This window comes from Neomonachus schauinslandi, chromosome 10 (assembly GCF_002201575.2).
Source record: "Neomonachus schauinslandi chromosome 10, ASM220157v2, whole genome shotgun sequence".
NCBI lineage: Eukaryota > Metazoa > Chordata > Mammalia > Carnivora > Phocidae > Neomonachus > Neomonachus schauinslandi.
Genome location: NC_058412.1, coordinates 4,374,426 through 4,385,235, shown reverse-complemented (window position 1 = coordinate 4,385,235; position 10,810 = coordinate 4,374,426).

Below are 10,810 nucleotides of genomic sequence, written 5' to 3'. Positions count from 1 at the left end.
TGATATTTGGGTTTATTTGTTACCGCAGCATAGACTAAACAATTCTGACTAATGCACAGTGGTGAAGAGGAATTTGTTTCTGCTCTGTGAAATATAGCTGCAGTCCCATATGAGGATGGGGGATATCAAATAAAAATATTGATTGTTTGGAGTTTAAGACACCTAGAAATATAGAGCATTAAATAGTCATTGCTCATCTATATGCCCAATGTGGAAGCCAGAGGATTTTCAAGTACCAGATGAAGTGATAAAACCATGAGGTATTCTGGCCCTTTACTAGTCACTTCCGGGCTCATTCCTTACATGTCCTAGGTTCTGTCATGGGGCCTGTCAGACAGAGGATCACCTATCACCTCCAAAATGTTATTTTCCTTCTTGCTAGAGCAGCTCTTGTCCTCAGGAGCCTTGCCTACTTCTGCTCACTGTCTTGAAAAACCACCACTGGCATGAAGACAAACCCGGGTTTGCCTGCTGGTGGATGGGAAATGACACAGAATGGAGACTGGTCGCTCTGCCCAGACTAGAAGTCCTGGTCAGCCAGCCCAGCCCTCTCCACGGAACTGCTTGGTAGTGTGCAGTTTACGGCAGACCCATGGGGGAACCCAGCTGAGGGCACAATGACTCCTCCTACCACAGACCTATGAGCTAAGTAAATGCAGATTGCCTTAAGCCCCTAGGCTTTGTGGTTATGTCCCTGTGGCCATAGATAACCGATATAATGATCATAATAATTACAAAGCCCTATTTATCCAAAGGGATTTCCCTTTAGAGCATCTTTCCCCATGTGATTTGATTTTCACAACATTCCCATCAAGTAGGTATTTATTCCCGCACCATTTTGTCTAAAAGGAGCATCTGGGTTTGAGAGTTTGTGTAATACCAGAGCAGTGGTAAGTCAGTAAGTAATGAAGCCTGTTGTCAGGCCCCTGTGCTCTGCCTCAGGGCAGGAGGATGCATCATCCAAGGGCTCTATGGGCAGAGAACGAGGAGGAGTTGTCCTGTGCCGCCGTCTGCCCCTCAGCATGCTGGCCCTGCAGGGCTCCTGGTGGTTAGCAGCCTTCTTAAAAATCCCCCAGAAACCTCCCCCAAATGTCTAAGAAAGCTGAGCCTTTACTTTCAGGATTTGTCTATTTTCCTTTTATGCAGTTGATAAATACAAGAAACCCAGAGGGTGATCTCAGTCTTTGGGGCTCAGGCTGTCCACGACTCCCTGAGTCTTAGGAAACTAAGTCCGGGTGCCTGGGTGGCTCAGTTGGTTAAGTGACTGCCTTCGGCTCAGGTCATGATCCTGGAGTCCCTGGATCGAGTCCCACATCGGGCTCCCTGCTCGGCAGGGAGTCTGCTTCTCCCTCTCCCACTCCCCGTTTGTGTTCCCTCTCTCGCTGTGTCTTTCTCTGTCAAATAAATAAATAAAATCTTTAAAAAAAAAAAAAAAAAGGAAACTAAGTCCGAAAAGAGTGTGCTAAATTTTATTGGAGGGAGCACATTTTTCCAAACATGAAACAGAACGTTCTAGAAGTCTTCCTAGATGACCAAGGCTCACGGCAATGCTCTGAATAGAGACACCCAGGCAGGATTGCAAAGAGGGCACCCAAAAACCCATCCTTCCACTCTATCAAGTGTCAGTGTTCCGTCTCAGGCTTCAGCCCTGCGGAGCTCCAGGGGCTGCCACCTCATGCATGGGGCAGACTGAGGGCATAGGAGAGAGCCCATTCTTTGAGCAGAATTCATTTCCTGTGACATCCTCTTTATAAACACAGTTGTGCTGTGTGATTTTGAAAAAAAAAACAAAACACAAAACAATTTATTCAACATATTTCCTCTTACGGTCAAAAACATAGATGCTGATGTTTTACAATCTATCCCTCCTCTCTCCACTCGCACCAGCTTTATTGACATATAAATGACATAGACTTTCGTGTGAGTTTAAGAAGTGCTTTTTAAACCAACAAATAGTATCTACCTTTAGATTCAGTGAATCAAATGCCAAATTTTTGTTGCCAAAATTTTGTTTTGTTTTGTTTTGTTTTGCTTTGTTTTGTTTCTACTTCTTAGAGCTTGAGACTTGCTGGCGACATGAAACTCTATCTATATGTATGCATTTTCAGTGAGGGACTAAGGACACCCAGGAGTCCCACCATCAAGATATCAATACAGTGAACCATAGCAGAAAAATTTAAACAGCAAACTTTAACTTCCTTCCATGTTAATTTCACATGCTTCTTTCTGGGTTAACTTGATTACTTTCCTATTCTCTTGTTTGACTATATCTATATTTAAATGGCCATCCAATTTTATCCTAATTCAACAATGGTACTTTCAGGGCACCTGGAGTGAGTTCAACGCCAGTGAATTTATAATGGCTGAAAGCATGGCTAAGTACATGAAGAGGAGCCATCATATATAATTCTACCATATTTTACAGTGGAAGCAAGAGAAATTTCCTTTCACTGACATAAAAACCCTATAATTCTTCCAAAAGCCAAATAGCCAAACCCCAGAAAAGGTTGAATAGCTAAGCACACGGCTAAGAGCTCCTATTACTAACACTTTTGCTCTTTCAAAAAAATTGACTATAGTGCATGGTCTTAACACACAGCAGAGTATAAGCTAATGACAGCCAAGTGACACTTGACAAAATTAAAGTCCATTTTCCTAAAATTGTTGCTAGGTTTCAGCAGCCATTAATTTGCAGATCCAGGAAAATTATAGCAGGGCTACTTTCCTTAATTGAAATTAGCAATTTTTATGTGTGGAAAAAAAAAGGGGATAACCATTTTTGCTTCTAATTCTGACACAAGAGATATATAAGTTCATCGCAATTTTTAGCAAAAGTATGGAGGAGACTCTGGACTTGTTGGCTATAGCTACCTGACATGGAGGAGGAAGTGGGTTGCAGAGAACACACGTCAAGGTACCTCTGAAGCTGTGTCCGTATTGGTTTTGATGAACATGATCTAGAGAGCTTGCTGCAAATTCTAAAGGCAAGTCACTATGCATTCTTCCCCAATAACATTCTTTAGGTTGAGTTGTGGCTTTAGACTATTGATTTTGGTCTATTATATTTATATTACACTAAATATATATATATAATATGACATAAATGACATATTTATGATAATATATATATTATATGACATATATGACAAACTAAAATATGTATGAATTATATTTATATTTGTATAATATAATATATAAATATATATATCTATTTTAGTTTGTCTAATGTCACTCTCTCTCTCAAGATATATATATATCTCCCCTTGGTTTTGGGTCTCTTGAGAACACTGACCAATACAGTTATCTGCTATGATTCCTGACTTACAATTAAGGAAACCAAAGATCAGAGAGGTGATATGACTTTCTCAAGATCACAAAGTGGAATCAAAATTCAAATTAAGACTTCACATCCAGTTCTCTGTTGGAGTTGGGATGCCCAGAGCAGTCTGGCTATAATATATAGGGAGTTATCCAAGGAGTTATCCAGATAGTCTAGCTGTTGGCATCAGAGAGTGCTATCTGTAAGAAGCAAGAACCAGGTAAGAGCACCTGATCTGAAGGAGTATCTACTTTCTTTCATTCTCTCTTTCTCTCTCTTTTTTTAAAATTAATTTATTTTTTTTATTCTTATGTTAATCCCCATACATTACATCATTAGTTTTAGATGAAGTGTTCCATGATTCATTGTTTGTGCATAACATCCAGTGCTCCATGCAGAATGTGCCCTCCTCAATACCCACCACCAGGCTAACCCATCCTCCCATCCCCCTCCCCTCTAGAACCCTGTTTGTTTTTCAGAGTCCATCGTCTCTCATGGTTCGTCTACCCCTCCGATTTCCCCCGCTTCATTCTTCCCCTCCCGCTACCTTCTTTTTCTTTTTTTTTTTTCTTAACATATATTGCATTATTTGTTTCAGAGGTACAGATCTGAGATTCAACAGTCTTGCACAATTCACAGCGCTTACCAGAGCACATACCCTCCCCAGTGTCTATCACCCAGTCACCCCATCCCTCCCACCCCACCCCCCACTCCAGCAACCCTCAGTTTGTTTCCTACAATTAAGAATTCCTCATATCAGTGTCTTTCTCTCTTTTTTAAAAGATTTTATTTTTGGGGCGCCTGGGTGGCTCAGTTGGTTAAGCGACTGCCTTCGGCTTAGGTCATGATCCTGGCGTCCCGGGATCGAGTCCCGCATCGGGCTCCCTGCACGGCAGGGAGTCTGCTTCTCCCTCTGACCCGCTTCCCTCTCGTGCTCTCTGTCTCTCATTCTCTCTCTCAAATAAATAAATAAAATATTAAAAAAAATTTTATTTTTAAGTAATCTCTATACCCAATGTGGGGCTCAACTCACAAGCCTGAGATCAAGAGTTTCATGCTCTACTGACTGAGTCAGGTGCCCCATGGAGTATCTACTTTCCTTTTTTCTTTTAAATTAAAGATTTATTTATTTATCTGAGAGAGAGAGAGAGAGTGTAGGAGCAAAGGGAGACAGAGGATCCCAAGTAGACTCCCCACTGAGCACAGAGCCCAAACCAGGGCTTGATCTCACAACCCATGAGATCATGACCTGAGCTGAAACCAAGTTGGACACTTAAGTGACTGAGCCACCCAGGAACACCTGGAGTATCTACTTTCTACAAGCAGGAGAGGACCGTGTCACACTAACAGCCCTACCGGGCATTGAGGGATGACTGGATATATCGGAGGGCAATTTGGATGTGGAGGAATTTCTGAGGAAATGTATAGAGATGGGGCAAGTGTGATGTGCCCTTGGGACCACATGTGATTAAATAAAATTAGAAGTAGCTTGGGAGTCAAGCAAAGAAGACTGCAGTTGGTTCATGTATTTATAAGTATTTATGGAATACTTGGGCATAATGTGGAACTCCTTGAAAAAAGGGTGAGCACAAATATAGGGTTCATATTCTAGTGAAGAAAATAGACAGTGGAAAAATAATTACACACACAATTTTGTTATTACAGGTATGATAAGCACTGTGAAGATGGAATTGCACAGATTCAGAAGAGAAGCTTTGTCTGGAATGTTGGGAAAGGCTTCTGGAAGGAAGTAGTATATTATGGGATAGGGCAATGGTTTTTAAACTGCTTTGCAGGATGAACTACATAAAGCAGATATGTTCTCTTAAATGGAGTAGTTTGATTTTTTTTTTTCCCCAACTGGCAGAAACAAATTTAATGAATGGAGAGGATTTTCTCACTTCTAGTTTTCCGTCCATAATATATTTTTAATCATGGCACCTGCTACTACTTCTCTGTGCTAACAGATGACAAATGAATGAACACGTTGCAAATGAATATTAATGAAAAACCATAAATAATGCATCATACTTATTTAGACAGGTTTTTTTTTTGTCATCATTATTGTTTTGTTTTGTGGGACCATGTGCCTTTTTTTAATGCATACTAACATTGTCTTAGTTGAGAGGATGGAATTAAACACACAAATGTCACAGTATTCCGCAAAATGCACCAAGAGCTGATCTGAGGAACCCTGTGGATGGCAATAGGAGTCTGTTAATTCTCTGTACAAGGAAGAAATGAGGTAGGAAAGTCTAGCATTTACCAACCACTTCCTCCATATTTGTATGACCTCAATTGTCTTTTACAATAATACAATGAGGTGGGCATCGGAATTATTACTATTTTGAGATGAGAAAAGTGAGACTCAGCAAAAGTCAATGACTTGCCCAAGGGCATGACATTAACATGTTGCAGAGAGTGTGAAATCAGGCCTCCTACTTCAAGACACCTGTATTAGTGAGCTAAAACCAACAGGAGATAGACATATAAACACGAAAAAAAAGTGTCAATAAAAGTCTGTCATGCACACAAGTGTATCATATTTTCATCAAAGTGAAAAGAAGATACAAGCTCCAGGGGGAGCAGGACTGATCAAATATCAGACTGACAAAGAAGAGCTTGCTGAGGACCAAATGTCGATGAGACTTAGATTCAGTTGGATCCTTTTTAGAATGAGGTACTCTTTTTATTTTAAAGTACCCATATTTCAATATACTGAAAAGCGTGTCCTTTGCAATTACATAATTTATGAAGGAAATTTAAATACAACTGAAAAAATATAACAAATCATGTAGATTTTTAAAGCATGTTTCAGAGCAGAGGAGCAAACGTTTCGAGAAATGCTGCTCCATGGGACGCTTCTCACATTCGCCTTCTGTCCCACCAACCACTCCACACTACGCCACCCCCCACCACTCCACACCGCCTGCCACCGTAGCATATCCCACTACTTACCACACCACGCTACGCCACACACCGTCACACACTGCTCCACATCACACCACGTCACACCACAGGCATTGTTGGGTGGTCCCGACTATCCCAAGTGTGACTGGATGTGTTTCCAGATGACATAGTGCATGCCTCTCTCACAGAAGTGTTCACATGGTCTTTAGGAATCCCATTCTTAGAAAACAAAGCCTTTCTCTTGGCTGAGTGCTATCGCAGAGCCTGGCATGGAGACAGTCTGACAGAGCTGCACATCCACAATGCAAACCACATGGGAGGAAATGCAGATGAGCCGCAGTGAGAGTGAGTTCTCAGGGTGATGTGTGATCAGGCCCTCGCGGACGGTAGAACGCTACTTTTGTTCTCTGATGCATCTCTGAGGAAGGGGGCAAGAAGGTCAATATTGCAAGATACTGTTATCTTCATGTTGTTTACTTAATATAGATGAGGAGAGGGATGTATGTGTTCCCTCTTATACCAAACTTATTCCAAAAAATATTTTCATCTTCCTAATGTCTCAGGGTATAACGAACATCACCTTCTATTAGTGGTGCTAATTTGAGTAGTGCTAAATGAAGGTGTGGGGTTTGAAACTGGGTAACAGTGTAATGCTTGGTGTTGTCACTTAATGACACGGGACAAGTCACATTGGACAAGTTTCTGTCTTGGTTCTCCATCTACCTCGCAGAGCTGTGAGTGTATGAGAGCAACATGAAGAACCTCACAAACAGTTGGTGTCCAATAAATAATCAGTTCCTTGTTCTTCATCCTCTTTTAAAAGGGAAGAAAGATAAAAATCACAGGAATGAATTCTGGGAAGGACTTCCCAAGATTTCAGAACTGAAGCATTTATTCCAGATAACCTTTGTTCTGATATTTGGTAAAATGAGAATCTGGCCAGAAATCAAAGTACGTGTAGGTGAACTACCATTAATGAGGCAAACAAATGAATCTTTGTCTTTGGACAGTGCTGGCTATTTGACAAATGCTCCAATTTGTCTGTTGCATTCTTCTAAGTGCCCTGTGTATCCGCTGAGACCCTTCTTCAAATCTCTACCTCATAGATGTGAAAGTGACTCAGAGGGAGACGTGGTATGCCTTAAGTTGTGAGCTGCTGTTCCTGATATAATCTGGCAAACAAACACACAAGCCTTTCAAGTGTGACTTCTCCTCTAGCTTCTCTTAGAATAGACTCTGGGAAGATACAAATCAGAAGTTTTCTTGGGTTATACTTTAACCTGGGAAACTTACATTATAATTATCTCTATTGGACACAAAGAAATAGATTTTCGTGAGGCGCTTTTTTTTTTTTTTTTTTTTTTTTTTTTTTTTTTTTTTTTTTTTTTTTACTGATTGCTTGTTTTTGACTTTTCCTACTTTCAATCTTATGGAAGGATTGCTGTAAAATATATACGTCCAGGAAAAAGGGAGTGGAATTTTTGTGGGGTATATATGTTTCTGATAAATGAGTTAACATCATTTTTTCCCCTTGGGCTGGGGCCAAATAACTTAAGAAAAATATCATCAAATACGAACAAAGATGGAAGGTCTATTTCTTGGAAGGTCTTCAAGGAAAGTGTTGAATGGTTTTTTTTTTTTTAAAGATTTATTTATTTATTTATTTATTTATTTATTTATTTATTTATTTGACAGAGAAAGACACAGCAAGAGAGGGAACACAAGCAGAGGGAGTGGAAGAGGGAGAAGCAAGCCTCCCACCAAGCAGGGAGCCCGATGCAGGGCTCGATCCCAGGACCCTGGGATCATGACCTGAGCCGAAGGCAAATGCTTAACAACTGAGCCACCCAGGTGCCGCAAGTGTTGAATGGTTTTAAAAGGCAGCCACACAGGATATAAAATCAATGCACAGAAATCAGTGGCATTCCTATACACCAACAGCAAGACAGAAGAAAGAGAAATTAAGGAGTCGATCCCATTTACAACTGTACCCCAAACCATAAGATACCTAGGAATAAATCTAACCAAAGAGGCATAGGATTGTACTCAGGAAACTATGAAATACTCATGAAAGAAATTGAGGAAGACACAAAGAAATGAAAAAACGTTCCATGCTCATGGATTGGAAGAACAAATATTGTGAAGATGTCAATGCTACCTAGAGCAATCTACAAATTCAATGCAATCCTTATCAAAATACCATCCACTTTTTTCGAAGAAATGGAACAAATAATCCTAAAATTTGTATGGAACCAGAAAAGACCCCGAATAGCCAGAGGAATGTTGAAAAAGAAAAGGAACGCTGGTGGCATCACAATTCCGGACTTCCAGCTCTATTACAAAGCTGTCATCATCAAGACAGTCTGGTACTGGCACAAAAACAGACACATGAATCAATGGAACAGAATAGAGAGCCCAGTAATGGACCCTCAACTCGATGGTCAACTCATCTTTGACAAACAGGAAAGAATGTTCAATGGAAAAAAGACAGTCTCTTCAACAAATGGTGTTGGGAAAATTGGACAGCCACGTGCAGAAGAATGAAACTGGACCATTTCCTTACACCACACACAAAAACAGACTCCAAATGGTTGAAAGACCTCAATGTGAGACAGGAGTCCATCAAAATCCTAAAGGAGAACACAGGCAGCAACCCCTTCGACCTCAGGCGCAGCAACTTCTTCCTAGAAACATCGCCAAAGGCAAGGGAAGCAAGGGCCAAAATGAACTCTTGGGACTTCATCAAGATAAAAAGCTTTTGCACAGCAAAAGAAACAGTCCACAAAACCAAAAGACAACCGATAGAATGGGAGAAGATATTTGCAAATGACTTATCAGATAAAGGGCTAGTATCCAAAATCCAGAAAGAACTTCTTAAACTCAACACCCAAAGAACAAATGATCCAGTCAAGAAATAGGCAGAAGACATGAACAGACATTTTTCCAAAGAAGACATCCAAATGGCCAACAGACACATGAAAAAGTGCTCAACATTGCTCGGCATCAGGGAAATCCAAATCAAAACCTCAATGAGATACCACCTCACACCAGTCAGAATGGCTAAAATTAACAAGTCAGGAAACGACAGATGTTGGTGGGGATGCAGAGAAAGGGGAACCCTCCTACACTGTTGGTGGGAATGCAAGCTGGTGCAGCCACTCTGGAAAACAGTATGAAGGTTCCTCAAAAAGTTGAAAATAGAGCTCCCATGTGATCCAGCAATTGCACTACTGGGTATTTACCCCAAAGATACAAATGTAGAGATCCGAAGGGGTACGTGCACCCCGATGTTTATAGCAGCAATGTCCACAATCGCCAAACTGTGGAAAGAGCCAAGATGTCCATTGACAGATGAATGGATAAAGAAGATGTGGTATATATATAGATACACACACACACGCACACACACAGGAATATTATGCAGCCATCAAAAGGAATGAAATCTTGCCATTTGCAAAAATGTGGATGGAACTAGAGGGTATTATGCTGAGTGAAATAAGTCAATCAGGGAAAGATATGTATCATACGACCTCACTGATATGAGGAATTCTTTTTTTTTTTCAGGTTTTTTTTTATTCTTATGTTAATCCCCATACATTACATCATTAGTTTTAGATGAAGTGTTCCATGATTCATTGTTTGTGCATAACACCCAGTGCTCCATGCAGAATGTGCCCTCCTCAATACCCACCACCAGGCTAACCCATCCTCCCACCCCCCTCCCCCTCTAGAACCCTGTTTGTTTTTCAGAGTCCATCGTCTCTCATGGTTCGTCTACCCCTCCGATTTCCCCCGCTTCATTCTTCCCCTCCCGCTACCTTCTTCTTCTTTTTTTTTTTTCTTAACATGTATTGCATTATTTGTTTCAGAGGTACAGATCTGAGATTCAACAGTCTTGCACAATTCACAGCGCTCACCAGAGCACATACCCTCCCCAGTGTCCATCACCCAGTCACCCCATCCCTCCCACCCCACCCCCCACTCCAGCAACCCTCAGTTGGTTTCCTGCGATTAAGAATTCCTCATATCAGTGAGGTCATATGATACATGTCTTTCTCTTTTTGACTTATTTCACGATATGAGGAATTCTTAATCTCAGGAAACAAACTGAGGGTTGCTGGAGAGGTGGGGGGTGCGGAGGGATGGGGTGGCTGGGTGATGGACATTGGGGAGGGTATGTGCTATGGTGAGCACTGTCAATTGTGTAAGACTGATGAATCATAGACCTGTATCTTTGAAACAAATAATACACTATATGTTAAAAAAAAAAAAAGAAGATAGCAGGAAGGGGAAAATGAAGGGGGCGGGAATCGGTGGGGGAGACGAACCATGCGAGACTATGGACTCTGAGAAACAAAACTGAGGGTTCTAGAGGGGAGGGTGGTGGGGGGATGGGTTAGCCCGGTGATGGGTATTAAAGAGGGCACGTATTGAATGGAGCACTGACTGTTATATGCAAACAATGAATCACGGAACACTACATCAAAACTAATTATGCAATGTATGGTGATTAACATAACATAATAAAATTAAAAAAAATAAATAAAAGGCAGCCACAAATCCCTTGACATTGCTCCCGTG